Below are 16,916 nucleotides of genomic sequence, written 5' to 3'. Positions count from 1 at the left end.
TTATTTATTTATGTGTTAACTTACCTGTTAAAGTCCGTAATCCATCCATTACTATGCCCCACCCTGCCCCTCCCCACGTCACCGCCCGGCCGATACTCCCACTACCGGCCGCGGCTGGTGTGCATCCCTCATGCCATTACATTTTTTATGTTTACTCTACACTTTATAAATCCAATCTCAAAGTAGGTAGGATTTGCTTTTCACCAAGTAACATGCAAATCCCTCTTATGAATACCTTAAATAAATCCCAGGTCACTGGGCAGAATATAAGAGAGTGCATCTGTCATAGAGAGCCAATTGTGCTGCCTCGGAATTCCACCAGGGCTAACCACAAATTCCACTAGCCTATGATGGGGGTAAATATTTGAGACTTCCCCCAATTGTATAATACCGTGGATGTCAAAAGTTAATCCAGCCATGATGAGGAATCATACTAGTAGAATAATTAATATAATAATATTTTGTTACTTCCTGCAGCTGCCAAAATGGTGTAGAAACCTACTAATTTGTAACTTGGAGCAGCACAAGCTTTTACATCTGACCCATTCAGTTTAAGGGCCTCATACAGTACCAAAACTGCACTGTTGGAAGCGCTGCCTTAATTCTTTGGGATCGTTTAGGCAGTATTCAATGGTGTTTTTCATTCTATATTCCTCCAACAGCTGGCTGATGTAGGTATATGTGTCCCAGCATTAGGATAGATACAGTCTTTTCTTCTGAATAGAGATCAGTCAAAGCTGATCTCAACTACCTCAATTACGGGGTGCCACAAGACTCTTCACTTAGCCCCACCATGTTATATGTTTATATGTCCCTCTAGCTTCTCTGATTGAGTCTGCGGCATTAGTGTTGTCTCTTATGGAGACGATATGCAGCGTATCTGTTTTTTTGAAAATAATACTGCCTTCCCTCAGAGCCCCTTCAAAACTTGCCTTTATAGGGTTATAGACTAAATAAAACTGAGCAACCTTAAGTGTAATTCTGAAAGACTGGAATCCTGCTCTTTAGAAATTCTCAGGACAATTGCTCCAATGACTTGTGGCCTACAGGCCTGCCCCGCTCCCCTCAGCCATCTGCTGTAGTCAGGTGTCTGGGAGTGAAGTTCAATACAAATGTATCCTTCCACTCTCAGATCCTGTCTATCACTGTATTCTGCTTTGCCATACTCCGCTTCCTTAAGGAATTTCTGGACCTACTCCTACTTAAGTCTCGCAAATCATTGGTTCATGCCTTAATCATGGTAAGGCTGGATTATGCCAATATTATTTACTTTGGCCTACCGGAACCACTTGTAAATCATCTTCGGAGAACTCAGAATATGTCAGTCAGTTTAATTCAGAAGCTCACTTGTCATGCATAGGCAGCACCCCATTTCAAACAACTCAACTGGTGACCAGTTCTATAGAGAATTTGTTTCAAAGCTCGGTTGCAGGCTCACAGAGATTTCCACAACTCTACCCCTAAATATATGTCTGATTGTTTCCAGCATTATTTTCCATCTAGAACCTTGACATCATCTTACATTCATTTTTTCAGATTCCCATGTTGAGATAATCCAGAAGGAGATGGTGCTCTTTTTCCTTCCAGGCAGCCAAAACCTGGAATCATCTTCCGCAGACACTCCACCTTATGTGCAATGAGTTGCATTTCAGCAAGCTCCTAAAAACTCTGTTATCAACTTGCTAACTTGTCTCCCTCTGCTTGTTACCTTGTTCTGTTAATGCCGGGATGCTCCCCGGAGTAGCTGTTGTGCTTTATAAATCATTTAATTCAATCCTACACTTATTACTGTTTTTCCCGCCAGTGTGGTATGCAACCCACATCCTGCAGATGACAGAAATCAGCCAAACCTATGCTTGGTCCATGGGTAGTGTAATATGTGGCATTTTAGACCACTTCTAATAAAGGAGGAACAACATGCAACAACTAACATAGTAATGACCTCCCTTCGATAAATTAAGACAATCGTAGAATGGAAGGGTACAATTGTTAACTTAAGGTTTCCTGTTGGAGCCATTGCAGTTATACCTGCATGCACAGTTGTAGCTCTGTTATTTAAGGACACAACCTTTGCTAATTACTCGCCCACCTGTCAGAAGCATACTTTGGTATGTGAGTCTACTTATTGGTAACACAGGTTGTACATGAGGGGATGACTTTTCAAGACAATTGTAGAAAACCAACCGAATAAACCTCCCAGGCTTTAGAAGTGTGATGCAAAGATCAGGTAATGTTGGGTAAACTAAGACTTTGACTTAGCTCTAGAAGCTAGACCTTTCCACCCACGAATGCCTAACTTAGTTCAGTACATCAACGCTTGAGCGTGAAAGTACATGTTGTTGTAGCGCTACATAACCCCCACTCAATACAAAGCTGATGTGGTGTCCTTGTTTCTGGGTTACTGCTAGTTCCCTAAAAAGGGGGTAGGGTCGCATTGGTTATTCAAACACAATTGTGTACTTTATAATATAACTCAGACATACTGTAGTAAGTGAAAGACACTTTATATTTAACAGTATTTTAGTTCAACAGTCTTGTCCTGTTGCATAGCAGATGTAGAATTACCACACCACTAAAACAGCACTAATGCATGTCACTAACAATGAAAACAATATGAACATTTTTAACATGGTTGAAATGCCATTTGCCAACCTAACACTCTAAAGCCTACCTCTAGGTGCTACACTATGAGAGCATGGAGTATCTTAACTTGGATCTATAGTTTCTTAGGATTCAGCGCCCTGCATACCTGCTTACAGCAATTAGCTGCAATTATAAGTAGCGGGGAGACAGTGTTCCCTCGAAAGGAAATCAAACATCAGCTGGGCTCAGGTCATCTCCTGTCAGACTTGGCACAGTATCAGATCTCAGTGTAGGACTGGATGCTGCGGTAATCTGGTAATCTGGCAGTGTCTGTCGGGATCTGTGGCAGTATCTCAGGTAATAATCGAAGGCGAAGGACCTCACTCCCTAAGTGGCCTCTTGATGAGTCTTTTATACTGTTGACATCTGTTCTTCTCTTGCATGAGGAATTTCTCAGGAATTTCTGACATAACCTGTGTGCATCAAAATGCTAGTCTTAAAACACACTAGGATACTCCAGTATGGTAAAAATATGTCAATTCAGACTACACTGTTTGTTACTTTCATTATCTGACCTTGAAAAATAGACAATCCAATTATTATAGCATTGCAGAACCTTTCGCTCGCCTAGGTGTGACTGATCAAGCATTGCCTGCAGAGAAGCTAATTTAGTTTTGTGGACGTTGCTGTCAGTATGAGGATTATGTAATTGGTAACTAGTAGGTTTATGGTGGCGAGGCTGGAGGGCTGAGCCAAGTTGCTCGTAGAGCCCCTAGTTTAGGACATGTGCCCACAAAGCAGCAAACGTGTGTGCTTGATAAGTAGCTGAAGGTAGCAAGTACTGTTGCATGCCATCATAGCCAGTTAAGTCCAGATCTGGACTTTGTTGGGTGTATATAATTGATGTCTTATAGGGGCCATCAAGTGTAGAGAAAAAAACAATTTTCTTTTCCCAACAATAACCAATGAGAGGCGTTCTAGAATCTTGCTTTGCTTGATGTCAACTGGGGATTTGAGATAAGTGACATCATTCACTGAATGATATCTTTAAAATGTGCTGTTGTAAAGCAGTGTATGATATGTTGTGAGCAGTGCTCTTCTGAGCACTTTGACACTCAACGGTATGTCTTGGCTGTGCTGTGTTATGTTGTTGTGCAAAGTTCTGCCTTATGCGTTGTGTAAAGAACTGTTTTAAGGTGTAGGCAAAATGGGTAAATGCCTATGACCAATTTCTAGGAGGCCTCCTGGTAAAGTGAGTATGACAGTCAAAAATCCAGAAATAATAATGATGTGCAATAAAAGAGATTAGTTTTTTAATTTGAAAGATGGTCATGTGCTCCACATAAGCCTACCGTGCAAGCCTCGCCTCCCCTACCTTAACCCTTGTGCTCCCAGGCAGTTTGTGACAACCAAATGAAACAAGAATTTGCAATGCAATCCGTCTCGCCTTTGGGTCCTTATAAATATTTAGCTATGCAGCACATATGCTGAAATATCTACTGTTCTTTAACATGGAGGGAAAGTAAGCACCAAACTACAGAACACACCAGGTACAGGAACACATGGAGGGAAGTACTGCCTATCAGCTGGAAATTGTATTGTCCAAAGCTCTGTTTTTAATATAAAATTAGCCCCTTTGGTGGTCATATCACTGAAAATACAAGATTTGAAAAAAATATCACTGTCTACGGATGCTCATGGAAGACAAGTTTCTAAGGCCTGGAATCTAGGAAATGATAAAGTGATTCTGATATTTTACTGACCTCTGCTAGTCATTTTCTATCAAGAAAGTTAAATAGAGGTAGTTGCCAGAAAAAAAATAGAAATTTTTTAAGCAGAAAGCAATTATGTTATTTTACTGACCTCTACTGGTCGTTTTGCATCAAGACAATTAATGAGAGGCAGTTGAACAAGCAGAAAGCAATTCTGGTATTTTACTGACCTCTACTGGTTGTTTTATATCAACACAGTTAAATAGAGGCAGTTAAACAGAAAAACAAGTCCCTAAGCAAAGGCCGAAGCAGACAAGTCCTGGGGCTGATCTCCAGATCCCACAAAGTACATACAACAGATCTTCCAGAAAGCGCAAGGGCTGTCTAGGCTCAACCTAAAAACCCTTCTAGTTCATTACTTTCTCATTACTGCACCTCACACTACTACCGACCCCCTCTCTCTTTCTGTCTCTCTGCCTATCTCAACACATCCTTTTTTGTATCTCTCCTCCATTAACTTCATCTTTCTCAACTTTATCTCTCCCCTCCTCACCCACTGTCTCTCTTTCTCCATTTCACTATAACTGATCTCTCCATACCTTTCTCAGCCCTTGCTCTACCTCACCATTCTCTGATTCACCTCTCTCTACCTCATTTCTCTCTAGGCCAAATCTCATTCCCTAACTCATCTCTCTCTAACCCATGTCTCTCTCCTATTCTCTCTCAGCATCTAACTTCTCCCTGTTCCTCGCCATTAGTCCACTAATTTGTGTCTCCATCTCCTCCTGTCTCTTTCTACCTCTTTCCACTCTACCTCCACTCTCTCACTACCTTACTCCTTTCTCACTGCCTCTTTCCCTAGCATTTATTTCTCTCTTGTTACCATCTCTTCTCTCATTTCTTTCTGCACCTCATTCTCTATTTCATCTCAGTGCCTCTATCTCCTTATATATGGCTCTACCTCACCTCTATCTCTACCTCTCTCTCTACACATAGTTCTCCCTCTGAGTGACACACTCTCATTCTCTCTCTGCCTCTGTATCTACCTCATCTCTCTTTATCTCTCATGTCTGCCTTCCTACTTTTCCTATTTTCTCTCTACATCTCATCTCTTCCCCTACCCACTAAACCTCAAGCTTTCTTTCTGCCTCACTCCTCTCTTTACCTGACCTGCCTTTCAATACCTATTCTCATTCTGTCTTGCACTATCTCACAGCTCTACCTAGCTTCTCTCTGCACTTCCCCTTAACTACCCAACCTCTTTAACTGTCTGCCTTTACCCCTCTCTGCCCCTTCCTCTCTCCAACTCATATCTTTTTATTTTCCAGTGCTTAATTTGTAAAATAATAATAATAATAATAAGTGCAAGGGCCCTTGTCATTGGACCACTGCAGCTTGCAGCACACATTGCCCCTGCCATGCTGCCTATGATAGTCAAAACACAGGTACTGACCATCACACTCAAACTATTTCAGGGCCCCAAAGCTATAGAATGGCTTAGGCGACAGGTAGTAGCCATTTTCAATCTATGTTGAATTAGTAAACAACAGTTGTTGTCATCTCTAAATTAGACAGACAGCGCCACCATGTGGCAGACAGTCACAAACACTGGTATTGACATTTGATAAAGACCGGGAAACAGAAGATGGACTTAACGAGGTGTCGCCATGGGGGAGTCCTCGAGGCGGGTTGAACAGCAAGACTCTATTCACGGACTACAACGTCCATGCCCCTCTCATGTTTGTTCACAGAGAGACGCCGACGTCGAGGATAACCCAGAAGCAACCCTGAGAGGGCCTGAATACACTCATGACGGCTCAATGAAAGATGGCCAATATCAAGGGGAGGGGTCAGTGACCGGTGGCGCGAAAAGACCAGGAAGGAAGACGAGCGAGCGGAAGAGTGCGGAAAATGGAGCAGAGACAGAAGACACGGGACCCCAGAAGGAAGATGCAGGACCCGAGTTGCAGGATGCGGGACCATCAGGAAGCACTGAGGAGCCGGAGGAGAGCTGGTACGAAGACTGGTGGTGCCCGGAGGATGCTGGGGAGCGGCCGCAACTCTGGAGCCGGTGAGTGACTGCGGCTTGTGGGAACCGGGAGTAGGGTTGTGGGAAGAGAGAAGGGGTACCGGGTGGGTTAAGGGTAGCGGGAGAGTTCTTTTGGTACTCCAGCCCTAGTATTGTGGCAATAGGAACAAAGAAGGTTGTATGGCCTAGCACATAATCGTTTCAGTACTACTATAGGAACCCAACCTCCGGGGCACTTCCCCAAGCACCGCCCATAATCCCTTAGGCACTAAAACAGACCCTTCCCTCGCTAAACCTAAGCCTTATCACCAAAGAAAACTCTTTCGACACCAGGGTGTGGTGAAGGTATACCTCACTCACGCATTACCACAAACTCTTATCTCACGGCTTCCTCTTTTCTTTCCTCCTCTGAGCCTCCGGGGAGATCACATTGACAAAGAGGAAGAGGAACAAGAACCCCCCAGCCGGAGAACCTTGTCAAGTGCAAGCTCATCAACCAACACTTCGGAAGAGGAACCAGAGGAAAAGCCCCTTACTCAACCCCTGCCTTCCACCATTGAAAATCAAAATCCTCCTGTTCTAAAACTTATACAGCCTCCTTGCCTGTTTATCAAACCTGCGCTCCCACATGAAAATTAAGTGCCGCTGTCCAGCACCGGAAACCCTCGGCTCAAATTATGCACTGATTTTAACCCATCTCTACTTTATCACTGTGTACCCTTTCCTGCTTCTTCTCTTGACATTTCGTGACCCTATCTCAAACTCTCACTCTAAAACCTTGCTTACCTCTCTAACCTTTTTTCTCTGTATCACTGTGTGTCTTTCTGTATCTTTGTTTTTATCTACCTCATCTTTCTCACTTTACCCTACGTCTCTCCATGTCTCACCTATCTCTGTCCTCTCTTCCTAACTTCTCTTGCTATACCCTTTTCCTTTACCTCACATTTATTCTCCTGTCTCCCACACCCCTCTGTTTCTCTTACTCAGCAGAGTCAGAGGGCACTGTCTAGGTAGAAATAGTCAGGGCCGGACTGGCTGTAGCGGGCACCGGGTGTTTCCCCGGTGGGCCGCCAGGGTGGGGGCCGTTTTTGTTACAGGGACGTTTTTGCAGCATAGCTGCAATATCGGCCTTGTAATAAAATCGGCTGACACCGGCCCTGGGAAACAGCTCTGCCATCCCACCGCTACCTCGGGGCGGTCGGCCGAGCACTTTGCTAGGGCCAATTTTGATTTCCAGTCCAGCCTGGAAATAGTGAGAGAGACAGAGGCACAAAGTAGGAGAAGATAATTATATGGACCGTAATCACTTTTCACCTGCTGGAATGGTGGAAGTCCTTGGATCATTACATGTTCACTGTTGGAGCAAGAATAATAGTTGCGATCGAAAGGGGGACTTATTTGTGAATCCAAACACCTCAAACACACAAAAGGCAATGGAAGGATTTAATGCACTTTGTCTACCTACTGCCACTTGCTTTCTCTCTCTCTACCCGTCTGTCCACCTCCATGTCTTCCATGCCTCCTCCTAACTCTCCCGCTCTTTCTTCCTCACTTTCCTATACTTTGTCTTCCTTTCTTTATATTGCATCTCAACTCCCTTTGCCTCACAAATCAGTGAAACCCCATGCTTCTCTTGCCCCTCCTCCCCACTTTACCTCAACTCCCTCAAACTCGCCACACATTAGTGCTTGAATTAGATGAAAATTAGTATTAAATTCCATCTTGTTGCAAATAGGGGGCCAAAAATCTTTAAGTTGGCGCTGGGAAGCGCGCGAGAGAGTCAGTACGTTTTCGTATTTGGTGGCTTTCTGAGCATCTAGGAACTTTGAATTTAGATTGAGAGTGCAGTTCAATCGAGGTACATTTGCAATTATTTTTGCCATTATTATGAGGGGCATTCATATAATTTTCATGTTGTTTCTACGCAGGGCTGGCTTAAGGGCAGTGTGACCAGTGCGGCCGCACTGGGCGCTGATCTGTGGTGGGGGCGCTGACCTAGGGTGAGGTGCTGAATTTAGCAATAACTACTGATTGGAGGGATGAGGAGCACTTTTGTTCAGTGGTAGTGAGAGAATCCGAGAAGGCAGTCATGGAGTGTGAGGGGCGCCAAAAATGGTTGTCGCACAGGGCGCCACCAGCGGTAAAGCCGGCCCTGTTTCCACAGATATCTCCTGCCCATTTTAACTCTGCGTCCGGCAGAAACTTGATGTTCACATATTTCAGCAGATTTGAAATTGAATCTCTTACTCGTTTTGTGGGCATGATGTGCTGCAAAATGGCAGCAATTCCAAACACGTCCTGTGGGGGCAGCGAAGCTCCAGAAGTCGGGTGTGACTTTGGCTGTTATGACGGATGTGAATTCAAACTGTAGCTAGCTACAATGGTCCCAAGGGCAGACAGAGTCCAGTTGGGAGAGGCAGTGCGAGTAGTAGTCAGGGTCGTCCCAATGACTTCCTTCTCTGGATTATCTCACCGCAACACTCCAATAGATCCAGTCAACTCACAAATATTCCATTTGTTTTATAGCGCTACTTATACCCAGTGGCGGCCGGCATAGCTCCCGGGTGACGGGGGACTGGGAAGGTAGAGGGCATGCGGGAAGGTGCAGGGGGTTGTGCGTAATGTAAAAAAAGCTACTTTGCTAGCAGCTGGGTCCAGCGTCTCTGCTCCTGCTCCTCTCATCTTCACTCGAGAAACAGGTAGCACAGCCAGGCTCCCCATACCAATCACAACCCTACAATGCAGCATTATGATTTGTCTGACCGTCCTGGTTCGATGCTGAGCCTGGGAATAGGGGCCTGGGCATGTTCTCCAGGCAGACTGTAATGCAGCCTTCATGGAGAACAGCGAAAGTGTGCATGACTAGAGGGCAGGCCAAACAGTCATGTGCACTTAAGAGTGGGAAAAATACTCCCCCCCCCTGCCCCAAGAGCAGAGAAGCCCCGCCCACCCACCCACCTGCAAATCAGCACAGAAACATAAAATGATAACTCAAAGTTATTATAATTTTATGTTTCCTTTACGTTGCACTGCTTAAAAGCTGAGGAGCCGCCACTGCTTATACCCTTATCTGCCAACAAACAAACAAATTTCACTTTATGAGGAGTGGGGCGGGCCCGAGAGCTACCTAAGAGGCAAACTCTGCCCCTCCCCAAACCCGCCACCCCTACTAAAAAACAAGGAAAACCAAAAGCAGGGAATGCTCTGTGCGGTCTGAGGATCCTCTAATTCATGGACCGCAGAGACTGCAAAGACCGCACAGAGCATTCCCTGATTTTGACATCATTGTTTTCTGACGTGAGCTGACAGAACCTGGCACAGTAGCCAATTACTAGGAAGGAGTCACAAGATAACTGGGATACTTGAACATTTTTTGAAGTTATAGGCACAATAACCAGTAAGGACGCTAGAGGTGTCTGGAAATAAAAAGGAGTGCCAGTAGAAATTAGCAATTGAGTCATCTTTGGACACTCGTTCTATTATTAGTTTACAATCACCTCCAGAAGAATCGCCCTGACGAAGTTCTTTTTACAGGAACGAAACGCGTTGGCTGCCCGGTGTTTTTGCATAACTTAAAGAAGAATAAAGAAAATTTGAAAACAAACAACTATTGGATGGACATTTTTCTACTTATTGATTGATAGGCTTTATTTCAGTATACAAATACCATAAAAACAATACAAACATACAATTTATAAAAAAATATCATACAATCTATTTATACACAGTTACATAAAAGCAGATACAATAGTTATTTAGACAAGTTAAAACAAGGATTAAATTGAAACAGAAAGCCTCCTATTGCGAATCAGCCAAGCCCATTTCAAAAATTTTGACACAGCACATACAATCACGGGGGATGTGTCAGTCAATAAAATGCGCATTGCCACTATACATTGGCGGATGCCCAGCAATCTACAGAGTGGTTTGAGCCAACGGATTCGCGGGGCACGATAGTCTGGGCATTCAAAGAAAATATAGACGACTGACTCTACGCGAGTTGGACATGATGCACAAAAGGGAGAGAGTTGCTGAGGCCCCTTTCAGCGGGCGACTACCTCCCTTACTGGTAAGGTCCCCACACGAAGCTTAAAATACAGAGTGCGGTCAAACGGGATGGTAATAATGTCTAGGTAGGGTTCGCATGCCACCACATCCTTAATTCTCACGAAAGCTACTGTTGTGTTGGAATGGCGTGAGTCTTGGTGTAATTTTGCAGAAACCCAATTCCAATACAACTTTTTAATAGTGGCCTTAGGTGGGGCAGATTTTGTAGACCAAGCATCAGGTAACCCTATCTCCGTTAATAATCTTTTGACGTCCCTCAACCATTTGATCCTAGACCACCCTGCCGTATCCATGACCTCAGACAGAGCTCCCGCGTAGGAGGCCAATTCTGGCACCCGCCACAACCTTGTCCAAAGAAGCAGTGGGCGAAGTTTAGCTTGGTCCCCAATAGGTCTACAGCCTAGATCCAATAGCACTGGCACAGTTGGAGTGCTTCGTGGCAAGGCCATGAGGTCTTTCAGAAACTTGTTCTCTGATTTGACTATTGGATCCAAGTTGCAGGTACCCCACAACTCTGCCCCATATAAAGCAGCACTGACCCCTCTTGCTTTATATATGTCCACTACTGGGGCGATGGGTTTGCAAGATGAGGAGCGTTGTTTCTTAAGAAGTGCTCCTCCTACCCTTTTGTGGCCCAGTAGCATTTTATAGATCTGAGCTTTCCAGGAAAGGGAGTCGTTGAGGCAGATACCCAAATAGTCAAACTCGGAAACTCTCTCTAGTGGCTCTGAATTCAGGGTCGGGGGTCTGCCAAGTTTCCTGGGGGGGTTCATGACCAGAAATTTAGTTTTGTCGGTATTGATTACTAACCCTCTCGATAGAAAAAACTCCTGGAAGCTATTTAAGAGGCTTTGCAGACCCATAGGGGACTTTGAAATGAGGAGAGTGTCGTCCGCAAAAAGCAGGGTGGGGATCCGTTTGCCCGCCAAGGAGGGAGCGTCCGCGGGAGTGCCAAGCAGATGTTCAACCACTCCGTTTACGTAAAGCGAAAACAGAGTGGGCGCCAGGACACATCCTTGTCGGACTCCCCTACCTACAGGAATTCTTTCTGTTTTTTCGCCCTTCGTGCCCCAACGCACCTGTGCAAAATTCCATTGTGAAGTTTTAACAGCAAGGATAGAATGTAAGAGGGCAAACCTAAGTCCACCAGGACCTTCCATAGTTTCTCTCTGGGAGCCAGATCGAAAGCAGTTTTTAAGTCTATAAAGGCCAGGTATAGACTACCCCCTCCTAGCACCACCACCTTCCAGTGGAGAAGAGTTAATCTGAAGGCCTGCTCGATGGTCCCGGTACCAGAGCGGAACCCAGCTTGGAGGTCCGACAGAATGTTGTTGTCGTCCAACCATTCGAGCATCCTTCGCAATATCATCTTCCCCACCAGTTTTTGGGTGGAGTCAATTAGACTTATTGGCCGGTAGTTGGCAGGGTTATCCCGACACCCCTTCTTGTATATCGGGACAACCCCCCTTCCAGGATTCAGGTATGGGCGCGCCCTCGTTGATGGCATTTAACAGAGAGGATATGAGAGTCCCCCACTCCTTGGGGCTTGCCCGTATTATATCACCTGGCAACCCATCTGGCCCCGCTGCTTTCAGCGGAACCAGGGTTTTAATTGCATCTAACACCTCTCTTTCGGTAAAAGGATCAATCTCTAATCCGGTTATAATAATTCCTGTGGGGGGTGCATTATTAATAGGTGGGTCGCTTACAGTGTAGAGGGATGAAAAGTGGTTAACCCAGCTCTGTGGGGGGATATTGCACGTCATCAATGTGCTGTCTGGCTTGTCCCTGGATCTTAAAAGGGTCCAGAAACCTCTTGCATCCCTATTCAAACTTGCTTTCCTCAGATCCTCCCAGAAGCAGTCCTCCCATTCCTTCTTTGCTGAGATCACAGTCAGTGAGTAGTTTTTCCTAGCCAAGCGAATGTCGTCCAATGACCTGCTCTTTACAGCGCAAATCAAGGAACTTTTCATCTCCCTGCATTTTTTGTGTACCAGGCATAGGGGTTCTGCCTAGGTTTGGGCTTTCCAGCACGAGGACCCGTATTAGGAAGATAAAAGAATTCGCTCAAAGCCTCAGTGGTAGCACAAAAGAGTGACGTTACTTCCTCTGGATGTAATGAGGAATCGGATAACCTGGACTGGGCAGAAGTCAAAAGTGTTGAGATGGATAGGACTTTCTCTTGGTCCATGACGATATTATCCCATTTTAGGCGCCTACCACAATTAGAAGGGTAAAGCTCCTGATGCGCAAGTGCTAGGGAGGTCACATCTACTCCTAAATACTCCGTCCTTAAGGGACGTAGTGCAAGGGAAAGCAGATTATGGTCGCTTTCTACTGATGGGAGTACCTCCATATCCAAGTGGTCCCAGGAATTAACATCAAGAAGGATATAGTCTATTCTAGACGTATGATCCACCCTATTGTAGGTATGCGCTCCGGAGGGATCCTGAGACGTCCTGCCATTCACTGCCCTAAGATCGAATTCCATGGTTAGGGAGTAGATTTGGACTGCCACTTGGGACCACCTTCTGATAGGGGGTAAGGTTAGAGCTGGTATGCCTCTTCTGGTGTTTTCCTCAACAGTCCCTAGGGAATCCTCCAGCCCAAGAGGCTTGAACGTACAGTTAAAGTCGCCTGCGACTAGAACGTGGGAACTATCTGGGCGCCCTCTAACCGAGATTCTAACTCAGACACAATGGGGGACAATAAGCCTCCCTTTGATCCCCTAACATAGATGTTAAAAATGTCAAGGGCTGGCCCTCTCTTGAGTCCAGTGAGCGATATACTCAAAAGGTCGAGTGAGTCGGTCACGCGCTGGGTGACCTGACAACCAAGCGAAATAGCGACCCATATAAGAAGACCTCCAGAGGGACGGCCTTTCCCAGAAGGGGAAGGGACTGCTGGCAAAAAGAAGGATGAGTATCCTACCTTGTGGCATGGTTCCGTACTCCAAGTTTCTTGGAAGATACAGATGGAGAAACCCTCCACTAAGGTGTTCCATTCCGGAACAGTCAACTTCCTCGCAATCCCAGCAACATTCCAGCTAAGAATCTTTATGACAGGATCAGCCGTGGTTGGCTCGGCGTAGAGAACGAAGTTAGTATCTTGCCCTCCGTCAAGGGGGTGAGCAAATTACTCTGCTTTCCCCCTCAGACCCACTACCAGGACTGTCACCCTGAGGCTGGGGACCACTCTCAGTGGAGGTGGAAATCCCACTGTTGGTGATAGTCTCCAGGGGGCAGGAATCCAACCGTGGGCTCGTACCCAAGGATAAAAGAACTGGCCCGGGGCGAATGTCGTTTCAGTAACCTGCAGTTCTTCCATAAGTCCCCGGCCATGGGGTATGGTGGTAAGGCACAGCAAAGGGGTCGAAACCAGGAATGGGAAAATTGTGGTAACAACTTACTTCTGGGGTCGTACCGAAATGAATGCCCACTGTTCTCGGGTAGAAGAAGGTCAGATCGACTACTCCAATGCCAGCACTACTAGTGCCTAAATTCTGGTTAGAAATCAACTGAGCTACCCTGGGATCCTTAAAGTTAATAACCACGCAGTGGCCCTCAAAGCCCTTGTGACTACTGCCTACCCAGCCTACCCTTCTGACACCAAGAATCAACCCATCGACTTCCCTGGACAGTGGTCTATTAATCCTTAACCAGTGCATGGTTTTATTTTTTAGCATCTGGAAGGATTCTTGCTGCCCAACCAACAATGGTGGTACGATGGTAAGGATGGCAACAAAGGGAGGACAGTCTGGAGGCAGATTCATAGGAGGAATTCTACGGGGTACTTTAGGAGGAACTGGGTTGGCTGGCTGGGGAGAGCGACAGGACAAGTCAGTGTGGATTGTGCTAAGGAATTACGGTTATTAGGTCCAGGGTTCCCAGGTGTAGATCTAACAGTGGTGACCATAGCCTCGCTAACTAAGCGCTCCTTGGGTTGAGATGTGTTTGCCCGGGAATGATCTGAGGGGTGGGGGTTAGTCTTTTGGGATTGACCTGAAGATCGAGGCCCCCCTTTGGCAGTAACAGTAACAGCAGCAGAAGGAAGGGGCTCTGGGGCAGGTACCCCGCTAGACAACCTACTTGTATTGGAAGAATCTTGTAGAGTGATAGAGGTAGTTGTGGTCGCATGGGCCCCGCCTATGTTACTGATCCCAGTCCTAGAGTGTGTTTTAATTAAGGATTTAGTTGAAAAGAAGTTGTCTAAGGTAGCTTGTTCGAAACTATCCAGACGGTCCGCTAACCTTTTGACTCATTCAACAATGGGGGTCAGTAGGGCTTTCATCAGTTTCTCTATCTGTGCGAGTAAGGGTGAGTCTGGGGGAGTAATATCAGCAGGCGACATCGCCAGAGTGTCACTTGAGTTACTTGGTGGATCGCCAATGGACACCCCATCCTTAACAGCTTGAGCCCCACCTAGACCAGCCCCTTTAGGTTTGTAGAAAGCTCCCGTCACTAAACCAAGTTTCCTAACTTTCCTGGGGTGTTTAGGGTGGTAACCTTTTCGGGGACTGGTATTCCTTTTTCTTTTAGTATGGTGATTTTTGGATGCTGCATGGGTTGATACGCCTTGTAAGGCAGGATATTCCTCGTCAGTAGGTGGGATAATTGAAGCTGTAGGCATGGGGGGAGGTAGGTTTGTTGAGACTACGACCAGTGGCTCGATCCCGGTCTGGGAGTCAAAACCCAACGTACCTACCACCCTGACCAAACTGGGCGACAATGATGAATCCTGGAGCTTTTCCCCTGGGTCTGGCACGGTTAAGGGTGGAGATGGAGGGACCAATGCCAGAGAACCTAGGGGTGCCCGTTTCTCTAGGGGGTGTTTAAGGAGTTCGATAGACTGCCTGCGTTCAGCACGTCTCTCAGCTTGGGCAATCTCTCTATCAATGTCGCGAGCGGCCCTAGTGAAGTACTTGTCTAGAGGGCCCAAGATTGCAACCCCGACTGAGGACGGGAGGGGATTTAAAGGGGGAGTAGTTGGGGTTGAAGACATGCTAGCGGTCCTTACGGCACAAGGGATAGGTTAGAACACTGTAAACCGCAATCAGACCACTCTAAATACAGGTGATAACTTAATATTAATGTCCATCAACAAGGCTACAGGATGTAACAGTTCGCTCCAGCTTACAAGGACTTGTCCAGTAAATGACGCTAAATAACAGATGACAGAGAGTGGGCCCAGCCCAGCAGCCCCTGACGGCCACATACGGCCCGCCCTTGTCCCGGGCTTCTCCCGGGACACTCCTGCGCAGCGGTATGCTAATCCTGTTATAAGGAGTTCGGAGAGGGCGGGGGGGCGTGGCAGCAGGAAGAGCGGACCAGGTGTGCTAATGGTCAATGCAGGGACTCCTGGGATACGGAGTCCCTGCTACGCTGCTCGCAGCCCTGCTGCAGTTCTTGCCCCTAGCGATCCACACCGGGATCAAGCAACACCCTCCTCAGGTTGCGATGCGGGACCCGCGAAGCGGGTCCGGCGAGCAGTCAGCGCACCCAAGGAAGGTAACAGCAATAAGGGGGTCCAAAGGCCAGCTCCTCCTCCACAAATAATGCAAGGCTCCAAAGTGTCCCACGAAGGCTAGAAACGCCGCTCCTCTTCAGGACTCGTGGGCGGGGGCGTGGCAGCAGAGAGAGCGGACCAGGTGTGCTAATGGTCAATGCAGGGACTCCTGGGGTACGGAGTCCCTGCTACGCTGCTCACAGCCCTGCTGCAGTTCTTGCCCCTAGCGCTCCACACCGGGATCAAGCAACACCCTCCTCAGGCTGCGATGTGGGACCCGCGAAGCGGGTCCGGCGAGCAGTCAGCACACCCAAGGAAGGTAACAGCAATAAGGGGGTCCAAAGGCCAGCTCCTCCTCCACAAACGATGCAAGGCTCCAAAGTGTCCCACGAAGGCTAGAAACGCCGCTCCTCTTCAGGACTCGTGGGCGGGAGGCGTGGCAGCAGGGAGAGCGGACCAGGTGTGCTAATGGTCAATGCAGGGACTCCTGGGATACGGAGTTCCTGCTACGCTGCTCGCAGCCCTGCTGTAGTTCTTGCCCCTAGCGCTCCACACCGGGATCAAGCAACATCCTCCTCAGGCTGCGATGCGGGACCCGCGAAGCGGGTCCGGCGAGCAGTCATCGCACCCAAGGAAGGTAATAGCAATAAAGGGGTCCAAAGGCCAGGTCCTCCTCCACAAACGATGCAAGGCTCCAAAGTGTCCCACGAAGGCTAGAAACGGCGCTCCTCTTCAGGACTCGTGGGCGGGGGCGTGGCAGCAGGGAGAGGAGACCAGGTGTGCTAACGGTCAATGCAGGGACTCCTGGGATACGGAGTCCCTGCTACGCTGCTCGCAGCCCTGCTGCAGTTCTTGCCCCTAGCGCTCCACACCGGGATCAAGCAACACCCTCCTCAGGCTCCGATGCGGGACCCGCGAAGCGGGTCCGGCGAGCAGTCAGCGCACCCAAGGAAGGTAACAGCAGTAAGGGGGTCCAAAGGCCAGCTCCTCCTCCACAAACGATGCAAGGCTCCAAAGTG

The sequence above is a fragment of the Lissotriton vulgaris genome, chromosome 2_1, assembly GCF_964263255.1.
Source record: "Lissotriton vulgaris chromosome 2_1, aLisVul1.2, whole genome shotgun sequence".
Classification (NCBI taxonomy): domain Eukaryota; kingdom Metazoa; phylum Chordata; class Amphibia; order Caudata; family Salamandridae; genus Lissotriton; species Lissotriton vulgaris.
Note: the sequence above shows the minus strand (reverse complement) of the source record.